Source organism: Ambystoma mexicanum, chromosome 3q, assembly GCF_040938575.1.
Source record: "Ambystoma mexicanum isolate Mex_15411 chromosome 3q, UKY_AmexF1_1, whole genome shotgun sequence".
Taxonomy (NCBI): Eukaryota; Metazoa; Chordata; class Amphibia; order Caudata; family Ambystomatidae; genus Ambystoma; species Ambystoma mexicanum.
Window position 1 is genome coordinate 1308459357 of NC_090926.1, and position 15637 is coordinate 1308474993.

At 45.5% G+C, this 15637-nt stretch overlaps 1 pseudogene; it reads right to left on the reverse strand.

Annotated features, from left to right (window-relative positions):
• Positions 1-244: 244 nt before the first annotated feature.
• The window catches only part of LOC138447924 (zinc finger protein 91-like), a 154273-nt pseudogene continuing 138880 nt past the window's right edge, over positions 245-15637 (reverse strand).

A 15637-nucleotide genomic window follows, 5' to 3' on the forward strand; every position in this document is an offset into this window, starting at 1 on the left:
CAATGCCCATCAGACTGTGGCTCCCTCTTTCTACTGAAATAAATGAAAGAACTGAAAAACCTTTCCCTAGAAACAGCTCTTTCTCAGCACTTTTTCTACATCAATCTTTTGCTTATTATCTCGTGCAGCTTCATTTGTCTGTTTTATGTACAGAATGTGATCTCCAATGCAGTTGTTTTAGAACAATGATTTTAATGATATCTATTATATCCAATAATTTTGCCATTTAATCGCCCTATGTCCATCTCGGCATGATTTCCGCTATACAATACTTAATATATTTATATATTTTTTAAATACCCACCTCAAGCTGCTATACCCGATATACCCAATTCATTCTCTCTAACTCAGCACTCCCTTGTAGAAGACTTTTTATTTTTTTTATGTATTCAAGTGCATATGTTTGTGCAAATTCAACCTTTTACACTAAAACAAGGAAAAGTTAAGATCATCACAATGTTAATTTCGCTACAAATTTAAAACAGCAATATGAAAATACAATCAGGAACATACAAAACATAAATTCATCACAATGTTAATTTCATTACACGACTAAAACAGCAATATGAACATTCAGTCAGGCAAATACAGATAGACATTAAAAGAGAAACTTTCAGAGAGATATATATAAAAGCAATTAATAGTACCCATATGGGCTAAAATCAAATGGACTCATTCATCTTATATTTGTTAGGAAATGACATCCAACATAGCTTTGGCCCTCGGCCATATGTGATTGGCCGGGGATGTCACCACCAAGATTCTGCACCATAAATCATACCACAAAACTGGTAAAAATGTAATTTTGCCTAGCCTTTCTCATAAATTAAGCTGTGTTGGACATTGTTGAAGTATATGGTGCGTAGACTCAATCTGTATCTTGCAAAGATGACACAACTACTCTTTCAAAGGAGTACATCTCCAAGCACCAGTGCAAGCCAATACAGGTAAAATGTCAAAGCGTATCAGTAAGATAAAACAAGTCAACACCGTATTACGCATTTTAACCAAACAGCCGCGGGGCCTTTCAGCAAACAATCCCTGATGCAGGTAGATGACTTATTAACGTAGATTAGCCAAATGGGCTAATAATGAGAAATGGTCATGACGCCTGGATTTTGTGCCCATTTCTGTATAAACAAAGCCACATCTCGACTAGAGGAGCAAGACAGGCCAATATCCAGGCAATAGGAAATAACCGTATACTTCATGTCCCTATACCAGACACTACCATACACTACGTGAATAGCGCTTCTCATGGCCCATAGTTTGGCTCAAAAGTGTGTCCACAGATCTCCCCTCAAATTTTATTTTGACCCTGAGTTTACACACAGCCTCTTTCCTTAATGAAAGCAGTGACTGGAGACCCAGCTCTGGTCTAACGGCTTCCACTGGGACAGACCTGGGAAGACCAGGCAGGGAATGCAAGATGTTAGCCCCTAGTTTAGGCAACCGAGTCCCCGCCTTCTCAGATAATACTTCTAAGGCATACGTGATGCCGGGGATGATAGATAATCTATAGGCCATGATCTTAGCCTCTAAGGAGCAGCTGCCACAGTTGATAACTTTCTTAAGAGCAAGCCACTTCTTCCATGCTTTGGGAGGAATAACATCCATAAAATATGTTAGTGAAGGAGTGGCCTTAATTTAAATGCCCAAATACTTGTAAGTGTTGATTTGTTCCAGGCGGGTATCGCCAAGTACCAACTATAGGTTGAACCGCCATACGTCTTTTTGCCCTATAGTCATAATCTAAGTGTTGGAAGTATTGACACGTAAACCATTGGTTTTCGCATATGAGTGAAAGACATTAAGGATATGCTGTAAACCTACTGCTGTCCCATCTAAAATAACCCTAACATCTGCATATGTTTGGCAAATGATATCTTCCTTGCCAAAATGGAGAGGTTAGTTGTGTGCAAGCTTCAAGGTTCGGACAAAATCAGCAGCATACAGATTAAAAAACAGGGGGGCTAACACGCAACCCTGCTTCAGACCAATGCAGATTAAAAAAGCAGGAGGGCTAACACGCAACCCTGCTTGAAACCAATGCTGGTGGGAAAGGACTGCGATAAAATGCTGTCCTGCGACATCCTAATTCTAACACTTGTGTCGTCGCACAGCAATTTTATGAAGTAGAGTCAATAGGAATCAATACTGTAGAAGACTTTGCTGTTTTGGAACTGTGTAGGTGATAAAGAAAATCCTATACATACATGCATATGCATGTGTTGCAAGATCACATGATGTTCTATAGTCAAAAAAGCAATAGTGTTGAAAACAAGGCTGACAACAAGGGTCTTTGTTTTTTTCTTTTATGTTTAGCATATGAGGTTAATTTCTTGGTCAGGATGATTCACCCAATCAGAGGTTGATGGCCGGCCTCCATTTCTTACCAGGAATCAGTCTCTTTTCCTTCTGTTTTGTTCTCCCTTGAGTAATAAAGTTTCAGAGTTCTAGGCATGTTCAGCGTTCTCAACATCTTTCTTATTCTAGGTGCATGTACTGTCTTGCAGCTTCTTTAGGCATCAGACTTCTACTGTGCCCGTCAGGATCTACAGGTTTGCAGCCTCTCCGCACAGTAGCTCTATAGGTCCTGTTCCAACCAGGGACAATCGCGTGCTCTTGCTTTGAAATTCTCCACTATTGTACACCCCCATTCTCTTTTCTGATGAGAATGGAGTTTTCTTCTGTTTGTTGTAGCCTCCACATCGGCCCAAGTGCCCTGACATCAAACACACCCACTTTTGTTCATGCTCTGGCTATTCTCATATGAGAAGGTCAGCCGATGTAAACCAGGACAGCCATTTTGGATTGTCTACCCTCCTGCACAGTGTGGCGGTTTCCCGGCTCTCATTGATGCAACTCCAGGCTGCTTCCCTCTTTACATGGTTCTTCCTGTTAAGTTCTTTCTTGGCCTGGTACAGGTTATAGAAAGTTTCTGTAGTCACATCTGAGCTGCTGCAGCAGTTTACTCTTTGATGGGCAATGACCCCTGAGTCTGCCTCAGTCTTTTTCCTGGGCCCCTAATACTCTCATCCAATAGATAAATGTGCAGCTACTCACCACACTGAGACTTCAGCTTTTCCTCAAGTTGCCCAGGACGGCCTCATTCATCATTTCATTGCCTAGTGTTTAGCAGCGCAAGATGTGCTTTTCTTGCCAAGGTGCCCATTGCCAGGATCTGTTTGGATACTGTGCGTGTGTGTACTTTCATCATTTACCTTGTGACCCAGGGTATAGTGTACAGGCAGGCTTCAGGTAGACAGGTGTGGATTCCATATATTTATGTAGCCTGTCAACATCTATCCCAGGGTCAGTGTACAGGCGAATGGAAGACAGGGCTGGATTCTATATTTTTATGTAGCCTGTCAACCTGTATCCCAGGCTAGAGTGTATACGATGTAGGTAGACAGTGTGGATTCTATATGTGTATATAGCCTGTCAAAATCAATCACAAGGTACAGCGTATAGTATATAGGTAGACAGAGTATTGAGCAGCAGTATGCAAAAGATGAAGAAGGATTTCATGATTACAAACCTTCTTCCCGTTGATGGCCAAGTTGGTGTTAATTCACGGCACAGGTGCAAACATGTTATGGCTACTGCAAGGCGCGCATGCAGCAATAACTATCATTTCAGCCAGACGCTGACCCTGGCGGGGTATCATCTATGGCATTTTCATCTGTTCTGTGTTTTGTTTATTATTGGTTGCTGTTTTAGATCTATTTGATTTATGATTTAGTTAATTTAATGCAGACAGTTACATTCTCACGGTTCTGTCTGGTGGTATTAGTATGGCTTTTGTGTTTTTTCTCAAAATTCCATAAAACCTTCTAACTGTTTCTGCCTCTTGAACAATCTCAACATTATTTTGAAATGCAATGGATTTCAAGGCACAATGCCCCTGTTTTGTTTTTATATCTGCGGACCTTGGTTGTCATCACTCCTTCCAGAGCCACATCTGCTCTTCCTGTGATAACACAACATTTCTCTTGGGTGTTGCCAAGCAGGGGAGGTTGCATTTCTGTTGTGTGCTGCCAAGCAGGGGAGGTTGCATTTCTCTTCCGTGTTGCCAGGCAGGAAAGGTTGAATTGTTGTTGTGAGTTGACAGGCAGGGGAGGTTGCATTTCTGTTGTGCGTTGCCAAGCAGAGGAGGTTGCATTTCTGTTGTGTGTTGCCAAGCAGGGGAGGTTGCATTTCTGTTGTGTGTTGACAGGCAGGGGAGGTTGCATTTCTGTTGTGCGTTGCCAAGCAGGGGAGGTTGCATTTCTGTTGCGTGTTGCCAAGCAGGGGAGGTTGCATTTCAAGTGAGTGCTGCCAAGCAGGGGAGGTTGCATTTCTATTGTGTGTTGCCAAGCAGGGGAGATTGCATTTCTCTTGTGTGTTTCCAAACAGGGGAAGGTTGTATTTCTCTTGTGTGTTGCCAAGCAGGGGAGGTTGCATTTCTGTTGCCAAGCAGGGGAGGTTGCATTTCTACTGTGCGTTGCCAAGCAGGGGAGGTTGCATTTCTGTTGTGCGTTGCCAAGCAGAGGAGGTTGCATTTCTATTGTGTGTTGCCAAGCAGGGGAGGTTGCATGTCTGTTGTGTGTTGCAAAGCAGCGGAGGTTGCATTTCAAGTGTGTGCTGCCAAGCAGGGGAGGTTGCATTTCTATTGTGTGTTGCCAAGCAGGAGAGGTTGCATTTCTCTTGTGTGTTGCCAAGCAGAGGGAAATTGCATTTCTGTTGTGTTGCCAAGCAGGGGAATGTTGCATTTCTGTTGTGTGTTGCCAGGCAGCTGAGGTTGCATTTCTCTTGTGTGTAGCCATGCAGGGAAGGTTGCATTTCTTTTGTGTTGACAGGCAGGGGAGGTTGCATTTCTGTTGTGTGTTGCCAAGCAGGGGAGGTTGCATTTCTGTTGTGTGTTGCCAGGCAGGGAAGGTTGCATTTCTGTTGTGTGTTGACAGGCAGGGGAAGTTGCATTTCTGGTGTGTGTTGCCAAGCAGGGGAGGTTGCATTTCTGTTGTGTGTTGCAAAGCAGGGAGGTTGCATTTCTGGTGTGTGTTGCCAAGCAGGGGAGGTTGCATTTCTGTTGTGTGTTGCAAAGCAGGGGAGGTTGCACATCTGTTGTGCGTTGCCAAGCAGAGGAGGTTGCATTTCTATTGTGTGTTGCCAAGCAGGGGAGGTTGCATGTCTGTTGTGTGTTGCAAAGCAGCGGAGGTTGCATTTCAAGTGTGTGCTGCCAAGCAGGGGAGGTTGCATTTCTATTGTGTGTTGCCAAGCAGGAGAGGTTGCATTTCTCTTGTGTGTTGCCAAGCAGAGGGAAATTGCATTTCTGTTGTGTTGCCAAGCAGGGGAGGTTGCATTTCTGTTGTGTGTTGCCAAGCAGGGGAATGTTGCATTTCTGTTGTGTGTTGCCAAGCAGGGGAAAGTTGCATTTCTCTTGTGTGTTGCCAGGCAGCTGAGATTGCATTTCTCTTGTGTGTAGCCATGCAGGGAAGGTTGCATTTCTTTTGTGTTGACAGGCAGGGGAGGTTGCATTTCTGGTGTGTGCTGCCAAGCAGGGGAGGTTGCATTTCTGTTGTGTGTTGACAGGCAGGGGAGGTTGCATTTCTGGTGTGTGTTGCCAAGCAGGGGAGGTTGCATTTCTGTTGTGTGTTGCAAAGCAGGGAGGTTGCATTTCTGGTGTGTGTTGCCAAGCAGGGGAGGTTGCATTTCTGGTGTGTGTTGCAAAGCAGGGAGGTTGCATTTCAAGTGTGTGTTGCCAAGCAGGGGAGGTTGCATTTCTGTTGTGCGTTGCCAAACAGAGGAAGATTGCATGTCTGTTGTGTGTTGCTAGGCAGAGGAGGATGCATTTTTGTTGTGTGTTGCCAAGCAGGGGAGGTTGCATTTCTGTTGTGTGTTGCCAAGAAGGGGCAGTTGTATTTTTTGTTTAAGTTTTCAAACTTGTAATTTCCTTATGAATAACTACTTTTGCTGTGCAATGTTTGTGCCTATTTTTTTCTGTCATTTAAATTTCCACTAATGAGTTTAATCACCTGATTCCTCTTGTGATGTTCAGTCCTAATTGCTGCTGTGATGTTATCTCTCGAATTCTATTTCTCTCAGTGTACAGGACTTGTCCATTCTCACCAGGATATTATGTATCGATTATGCCCGTGTCGGGGGTATACTGCCCGCCAGCTGAGCCTAGGCAGGCCGAGCAAAGCAAGGGCCTCAGCGAGGGCTCTGGGCTGTTACCGGCCCTGTAGGCCCTCAGAGAAGGGGTGATAGCTATGTGCACTCCAGGGTTTGTTTGGGGTGCAAATAGTTGTAGTATTATTTTTTTATTAGAGACAGGCTCTACGTAAATAGCCCAAGCCGAGACTCCAGTAAAGAAACAGAGAAATGATGAGAGAAACAAGATGCTCACGGCCATAGTAAATATAAAAGGGGCAGAGTCTCATTTCTAATTCTGTGGCATCGGCCAAGAATGGGAGGGAGCGCCGCAACCTGAGCAAAAAGCTCCAGTCCAGTAGGTATGTGGGTAGGGTGTAGTAGGGAGGGAGGGGGTGTGGGGGGAGGGTGTGGGATGTTGTGGGGGGTCATTGGTAGGAAACAGCGAAGGGCTCCCTATTGCATCCCCACAATCAAGATGGCAGCACCCAGAATATGGCCTCTAGTTCAAAAGTTATATCAGTCACTTGTAAAGTGCAGACGGCTGTCTAAAGGCTTCGCAGTGCTAACAACTGACATTACAGCCACACAATCTCTCCACTTAAAAACCATGGGAAGAATGCAGTCTTCAAAGATCTCCTGAAGACTAGATGTTTCTCCAGGCTTTTTTAATTAATGGGCCATCTGATGCTTTCTCAAAGCTGAGGATTCCCTGAAGCTTTTCTTGCACACACAGTATGGTTCCTCTGATGGATTTTCAGATAAGACAAAGTACTATAAGATCACTTACATACTATGCATGTATAGGGCTTCTCCAGAGTATGGACACTCTGATGCGTTATCAAATGTGGGTATTGACTGACGCATTTATTGCACTCAATTCACTTGTAGGGCTTCCCACCGGTATGGATCCTCTGATGGATTTTCAGAGCGGAGGAGCGAATGAAGCTTGTCTTGCACTCTGTGCACTTGTAGGGCTTCTCACCAGTATGGACCCTCTGATGGATTTTTAGAGCTGAGAAATGACTGAAGCTTGTCTTGCACTCTGTGCACTTGTAGGGCTTCTCGCCAGTATGGATTCTCTGATGGATTTTCAGAGATGAGGAGCGAATGAAGCTTGTCTTGCACTCTGTGCACTTGTAGGGCTTCTCACCAGTATGGATCCTCTGATGGATTATCAGAGTTGAGGATTGACTGAAGCTTTTCTTGCACTCTGTGCATGTGTAGGGCTTCACCCCGGTATGTGTCCTCTGATGGATTTTTAGAGAAGACAACATACTATAAGATTTCGGACACAATGTGCACGTGTATGGCTTCTCCCCAGTATGGATCATGAGGTGACCTCTCAAATCAGATAAGTGACTAAAATGTTTCTCGCACTCTGTACATGTGTAGGGCTTCACCCCAGAATGGATCCTCTGATGGCGTATTAGATGTGAGGATTGACTGAAGCTTTTCCTGCACTCAGTACACTTGTAGGGCTTCTCCCCAGTATGTGTCATATAATGGATTTTTAGAGAAGACAACATGCTATAAGATCTCTGACACACTGTGCATGTGTATGGCTTCTCCCCAGTATGAATCATGAGGTGGCGGCTCAAAATAGATAATTGCCTAAAATGTTTCTTGCACTCTGAACATGTGTAGGGCTTCTCCCCAGTATGGATCCTCTGATGGCATCTCAGAACTGAGGAACAACTGAAGCTTTTATTGCACTCTGTGCACTTGTAGGGCTTCACCCCAGTATGGATCCTCTGATGGTGTTGCAGCACGGATTGGTCGCTAAATATTTTCTTACACTCTGTACACTTATAGGGCTTCACCCCAGTATGGATCCTTTGATGGATTTTAAGAGCTGATAAATTACTGAAGCTTTTCTTGCACTCTGTGCACTTGTAAGGCTTTTCTCCAGTATGGATCCTCTGATGGCTTATCAGATGTGAGAGTTGATTGAATCTTTTTGTGCACTCTGTGCACTTGTAGGGCTTCTCACCAGTATGAATCCTTTCATGGCTTATTAGATGAGCGGAACGACTGAAGCTTTTCTTGCACACTGTACACTTGTAGGCCCTTTCCCCAGTATGGATCCTCTGATGACTTTTCAAAGCAGAGTTGGCACTGAAACATTTATTGCACTCTGTGCACTTGTAGGGCTTGACCCCAGTATGGATCCTCTGATGGATTATCAGAGCTGAGGATTGACTGAAGCTTTTCTTGCACTCTGTGCACTTATATGGCTTATCCCTAGTGTGAATCCTTTCATGGCTTATTAGATGAGCGGAACGACTGAAGCTTTTCTTGCACTCTGTGCACATGTACGACTTCTCAACAGTAGGGGTTGTCTGTCCCCACAGAGCTGTATGTGACTTAATGTGTAATGTTAGGCTAGTCCTGTGCGTGAAGCACATCCCACAAACACCACAGGCAAAGGCCTTCTCCTTTGTCTGGATCCTCATAGATGTGCCGGGCATTTGGCTCTCCTGAGAAGATGTTGATATCTGTACAGGTTCCCTGGAATGATGCTGCCCAGCTTCTGTAGTGCGTGTTTTATTCCTCTTCATGCCCCATCTTCTCGTCTTCATTTCCTGACTCTTCGTGTCGATGGTTACACACTGTTGAAAGAAGTAAAGGTTTCAGATGTTATGTCATCGCACAGTCTATAGAATGATAGGCCTAGTGCCGAGATGTCAATTCATGTCCCCATTCCCCACTTGCACACGGGCTGAAAACTGCATGAATCTGTTTTTCTCACTGCCTCTTAAAACAGACTTTAGAGAATTAAAATAACTTGAAAAGTATAAATGTATTTGGAGGAATTGATCAGAGCATCACAGCAATAGATGTTATTAGGTTACTTACTCATGCATTCATGCTTGCATTGCATTCCCAATATGTAAAATCCAACCCTCAGCTACCTCTCATTACTCCACTCTCTACTATCACTCCACTCTCTACTATCACGCCACTCTCTACTAACACGCCACTCTCTACTGTCACGCCACTCTCTACTGTCACGCCACTCTCTACTATCGGTGCCCTCTCTATCGCTCCCCTCTCTACTATCACGCCACTCCCAGCTAACACGCTCCTCTCTATTATCACGCCCCTCTCTATTATCACACCACTCTCTACTATCATGCCACTCTCTACTATCACGCCACTCTCTACTAACACGCCACTCTCTACTAACACGCCACTCTCTACTGTCACGCCACTCTCTACTGTCACGCCACTCTCTACTGTCACGCCACTCTCTACTATCGGTGCCCTATCGCTCCCCTCTCTATTATCACGCCCCTCTCTATTATCACACCACTCTCTACTATCACGCCACTATTATCACGCCACTCTCTATTATCACGCCACTCTCTACTATCACTGCCCTTATATATATATTTTTTTTTTTATTGTAACATTTAGTTTATTACAAACTTTTATTACAGTTTCATTGTCAATTTTCCTCAATTTATACTTAATGGGCCTCATTACACGGTAGGCGGTAACCATGGCGCTATTAGCGCCATGGTTGCCGCCGGTATTTTACCGTGTCCGCCTTGGTGGATGGCAGAATTACCGCCCTACTCCAAGGTGAGCGGGGGCGGTAATTCCCCATTCACCAAGGCTCTTCCCCATTCCCATTTTTGCCCACATAGGGCATAATGGGAATGGGGAAGGTGCTAATTACGGTACCGTAATTAGCTCCGAGGTCCCTTAGCGGCACCCTACTTTAACGGCTGGTAAAACCAGCCGTTAAAGTCGGGTCCCGCAAAGGGAACTCGTAGTAAGGCGGTAGGGGTTTACCGGTACCGATGCCCTTACCGGTAAACCCCTACCGCCTACCATGTAATGAGGCCCAATGTCTTAACAAGAAAATGTCTTTCATTCTTCCAGACCCCACAGTCAGTCAGTTCCAGTGATTGGCTTTAAACTGTCAATCCTGGCCATTTTGTTTGAACATGTATCTCAATACATGCGACAATTCTTCATTCTGTCACCTCTCAGCTCCTTTCACTCAACCTAAAATTTTATCGAGATAGTTTATAGTTGCAAATGTGAGTTGCACCGTCATGCCACAGGATTCTATACCACCAATCGTCTAAGTTATCGTTGGCAGGTATAATGTCCTTTGATCTTTTAATTCACGACAGTTCATTACCAGGTGCTTTGCGGATTCTATCTTTATACAGCAATACCTACATAGGTTGTCTTTGGTGTCACGATCTTGTTTCATGAACATACATACAGGACTTTTTACATATATACATGTAGCATCTTCATGTCTTAACGAGGCCCTCTCCATTACAGATGCAGTTCATGTTGTATGCAGTACACTGCCACATTTACCTACCAGCAACACACTGCAGTTGGAAGGGATCGATGTGCTGCCTTTGTCAGGTTGTGACACTTACACTACTTTTTTACTGTCATACGTTGCCACTGTTGGATTCTATACTAATGTTTTGTCTTGCTGGTAAGTATTTGTTCATGTGTGCTGTTCTTTTTTTATTAGCGAGAGGAAATTATCTCTGGTCTGTTTACATTTGGCACAGTGTACTTTGTGACACTTGTGTCATGTGTTGTGCATTCATTTGGTTGCTATCACATAGCATGCCAAGCCATGGTGTGTTGGGTAGCTGAGATGGGGTTAGGGAGGGGTTGGGTGACATGTCACTATTTTGTTGTAGTATTTTGAAAGGGGTAGTCCTTCATGCTGCATGAATGTGTGCCTTTTAGTGACACAGCATTGGGTGTGTTTAAGTAGCTAGGGATGCACACAATGTAGCACTTCCAGGTAAACAATCTCAGGGTGGTATGGTTGTGACAGTTGACTTTCCCTTTTGTTGTCATCATAAATTGTCAGCTGGTATGTGCCAGGTCTGTGTGCACTCCGCAGGGGTGGGTTTTTAGGTGAAGTAATTTGCCACAAGCTGGGTACGGGCAGCCTCACCACGTGCCCTTTCACCTCCCATACGCAGCGGCCGTGCATATGGTTGGGGATGTGGGGGCACAACCCTGTCAACCGGCACGCCCCGCCAGGTTGCAAAGTTGTGCAGGACATATGCTGCCACTATGATCCTGCACACTACTGGGGGTGCATATAGCAGCTGCCCACCAGAGCGGTCAAGGGGGCCAAAGCGTGACTTCAGCACTCCGTATGTGCGCTCCACTATGCCCCTGGTTGCAATATGGGCTGTGTTGTATCTTACCTGGGGTGGGGTGGCGGGGTTCCGTATTGGTGTCATCATGTAGGTGCTCAGAGGGTAGGCACTGTCCCCTGGGGAGGTGATAATGGTTGTCATTAGTTGGGTTTTCCCATTTCTCAGTGTCTGACATGCATGCATGTGCAGAGGCATTTGTACTCACCAATTAGCCATGTGTCCCCATGCCTCCCACTTCCAGGTCCCGGTTCAGTGGTGACATTCTGTAAATGAAACTATCATGGCTGGACCCCGGATAGTTGGCATATACTGAGGTGATGATTCCCTTGGCATCACATACTACCTGCACGTTGATGGAATGGCAATGCTTGCGGTTTCTATAGATGTGCTCAGTTGCCCTGGGAGGACGTAGAGCCACATGGGTGCAATCAATGGCACCAAGTACTGTGGGAAATTGTGCCACCCCGCAAAAGTCCTGGACGGCAGCCTGCCTTTCGGCAGGTGTTCTGGGCATGTATATGTGGCTGCGGACTCATGGGCGTGCAGTCATGATCGCCAACACCTGGTGTAGGCAGCGTGACTGCGTGGTCTGTGAGACACCCCCAACTATGGTACTTGTCCGCTGAAATGACCCAGAAGCCAAGATGTGCAGTACATTGAGCACCTTTTCCAAGGGGCTCAGTTCTTGGGAACACAGGGTGGGTGATGTGAGGTCATCCTCCCACTCAGCAACCAGTACTAGGATATGGGGTGGAAACCTGTACCTCCCATAGACATGGTCATCAGGCATCAGGCATCCCAAAATGGGTGGTCCTGGGTAAAAAAAATGCAGGGCCTGGCTATCATCCTCCTCCTGCAGTATCCCACGACCACTGCTGTGAGTAACGATATATTCATCGTAGCGTATGAGCTGTTTGTTGTTTGCGCGCAGTTTAATGCTGCGCGGGGCCGCTTACGCCTGCTTCCTGCTGGCGTACGTGTTTCCGGATTAGCGCGTCTTTTTTGTTGCACAGGTATCCCTTGTTCCATTCCATGAATACGTGTTGTTAGCGCGCGTATGGGCGTTGCGAGCGTTTACCTCTGGTACTTCCCCCGTAATGCCCACATTTTCACGCGTTGTTCCCCATTCCGCGTGTTACGCCCCGTGTTCCGCCCACTATTATTGTGTGCGCTTAAAGCTTTCGTTGTGCGTGTCGCACGCGGTGTTTAGTGACGTGTGCGCCACCCACGGATTTGGCGGACATCCTAGGTTTTACACGCGCAGCGCATTCCATGAATCGAGGAACGGCTGCATGCGCGGCTTTAGCACACGTGCACTGTGATGTTCACGTTTGCGCTACTCTTTTCGGCACACATTTATTCCATGAATTACCCTGTATATGTTTTTCAGAGCACATACAAAAACCCACCATATATGAGTTGAAACTTTCTCATCAAAATCAACATAGGGTATATAATTGTAAATATATTTAATATCATGGATTTTGTTCAACATTTATTTGCTATATTATAAAACAAATATTTAATTTCCAATATTTCCGTAAAACTTTCTCTATGTATGGACCAGACAATTCCATAACAAATGATTTGGATGTGTTCATTTCTAAATTGTTATTTACAGCAAATGGCACCCAGTCATGTTGTAATCATGTACGTGTTTGATCTACTAAGCACCACATCATCCACATAAGCCAGCCTTTACATACATGGTGGCCTATTTAAGCTGAATATAATAACCTTCCATTTGCATATAGTTCTATGTCTGCTATATACAAGTAACAAAAGAAATGGAGATAATACACATCCTTGCTTTGGTTCAACTGTAGTGTTTGTAGGTTCAGACAACAGCCCCAATCAATCTAATCTGATATGAATTGAAGTGCCCTCCTCATATCTTTGAAAGATCAGGAAGGATGCCCCATTTAAAAGGTTTAGTGCATCATTTATGGTGATCTACCTTATCAAAGGCAGCAGGAAAGTCTATAAAAGCCCTACACAGGGAACGACAGTGTATTACCTTTGCAATATTATTTTAATGCATATAATAAAAGCCCATTATTCAGTGCATTCTAATCTTTAATGAATGCTATTTTATAAAGGGGGGGGGTCATATAGCATAGCCCAAGCCGCTTTATTAGTTCTCCGAGCAGAATAGAGCAACACATTTTGCTTTATCCATACAGCAATGATATGGGTCTGTAATTATTTGGCTAATCATAAGAATCCTTAATAAAAAAAATAGACTATGTAAGATACCTTTGAAGTATACAGAGAGGTTAGTCACCCTGCAGCCAGGGTGGAGAAGTAACGAGTAACTAGCATTTCTTAACATCAGAACTCTTGACTTTGCTGACTTTGATTAGTGTGTTTAAATTTTGATTAATTTTGACTAATTCGCCTATTAAGGGCATTACGGGCATTATACTTTACTTCCTGCATTGTATGCATTTCATTGTACCCGATTGTGGTTGGGATACCTTGGAAACAAACATGCAACGAGCAAGCACTCGTACCTTGATTTGTGTGCACTTTATAGAACGGGAACAACACTTCCCAGAAGCACCACTGCCTATTTTTGGAAATGTCAGGCGCTTCAGAGGCAAGCCGGTCTGCGCCGGTCCTCGCCAAGCCTGTCGCCCTCAGCCAGAAACTCTGCATCTACCAGGTTCCTCAACTTCAAGCTCTAATCTTCGGTAAGAATGGGCTTCGCTAAAGTAAATGCACTCCTTTCCAAGCTACAAGAGCTGCAAAAATCAGAAGCTATACATGCACGCATGCTAGAGATCCTCGACAAACCCGATAGCAAACTGGCATGCATTGATCAGGACTACACCAATGACACCAGTCCGGCTCCACCTAGCACCCGGACCATTATTGTTAAAGCACATACTAAACATAACACCAATAATAAAATCAAGGCGCACGACATACACAAATTAAATGAGGAAACTCTGACTTCCCCTAATTGTAATGAACTAAAGGTATGTCTACTGAATACACGTTCTCTTAACAACCATGCTCAATGTGTCCATGATCTGATACTGTCAGACAACAGACGTCATGTGCATTACCGAGACATGGCTACAGGACCCCATAGGTCCTACATGTTCCATAGCAGTCCCACAGGTTATAAAATCCATTATACCAACAGAGATAGTGGTAGAGGGGGCGGGGTAGCCATATTATCACGAGACTCGATACCTGTGTTCCCAACGACTTCAATGGCCCTCATTACGACCCTGGCGGAAAGTGACTGACCGGACCGCAACAGCGTAAATAGCGTTTCCGCCATTGCACGAAGGAGCAAAGAGCGGTCCATTCCGACCCATCGGGCACGAGCACCACGCCATGGCGGAAGTGCAAAGTCCGCGATGGCGCAAATGGCCCCAAAACGGCCCACACCGCCGCCGTACGTCGCCCTAGGTGCAATACCGCCACCCATCACAGCGGACACCGCAGAGTGCGCCTACCGGAAAGTACGGTGACCGGAAATATACGGAAACGGAAGCAAAAACATGGGCCCGGAACGGGAAACAACCCGCCGTACACCTATAAAACCACTAAAACCACACTACCACTAAAAACACAACCCTGAGACACACCCCAACCCGTCATCCACCCTAGCGAAACCAAGTAAAATGGGAAAAGCAGCGAAGAAAGCGTGCGACCGCAAGCGGCAGGTCCACTTCTCCCGCGAGGAACTCACCGTGCTAACAGAGACCCTCCAGGAGAATGGTGCCGTTGTCTTCTCCACGCAAATGACCAGGACGGCACTTGCGAACAAGAAGGCCATATGGGCTCTGGTAGCACAGCGGGTAAGCGCGGTGGGGACCGCACCCCGCACACCACAACAATGCCGAAAGCGGTGGGACGACCTGCGGATACGCGTCCGCAGCATACTCTCTGCCAACCGCAACATTGCCACAGCCACCGGGGGAGGTCCTGAATCACCCATCAAGTTGACCCCCTGGGAAGAAATCTGTGCCTCCACCATCGGAATGGAGAGCATTGAGGGAGTCGGAGGGATGGAGAAAGGAGTGCAGACATCAGAAGAATCAGGTAGGTGGGCCAGATAAAATAATGCTAAAACCACAATGTCCAATCATGTGAAGTACCATGTGTCCACATAGTGCAACAGGAACACATGTCCAGGAGAACGTCCACACACATCGCCCTCATAGCGCACCTTAAAACCACAATAAATACATAAATAATTAAAAACCCCTAAAACACCCACCACACGTCCAGCAGGCACACCCTAACTGCAGGCTGCCAAACAACTGCACCCTCACCCCACACACAAATGAAAGCACCACTAAGGCCCCGACCCAAATCACCCTCAT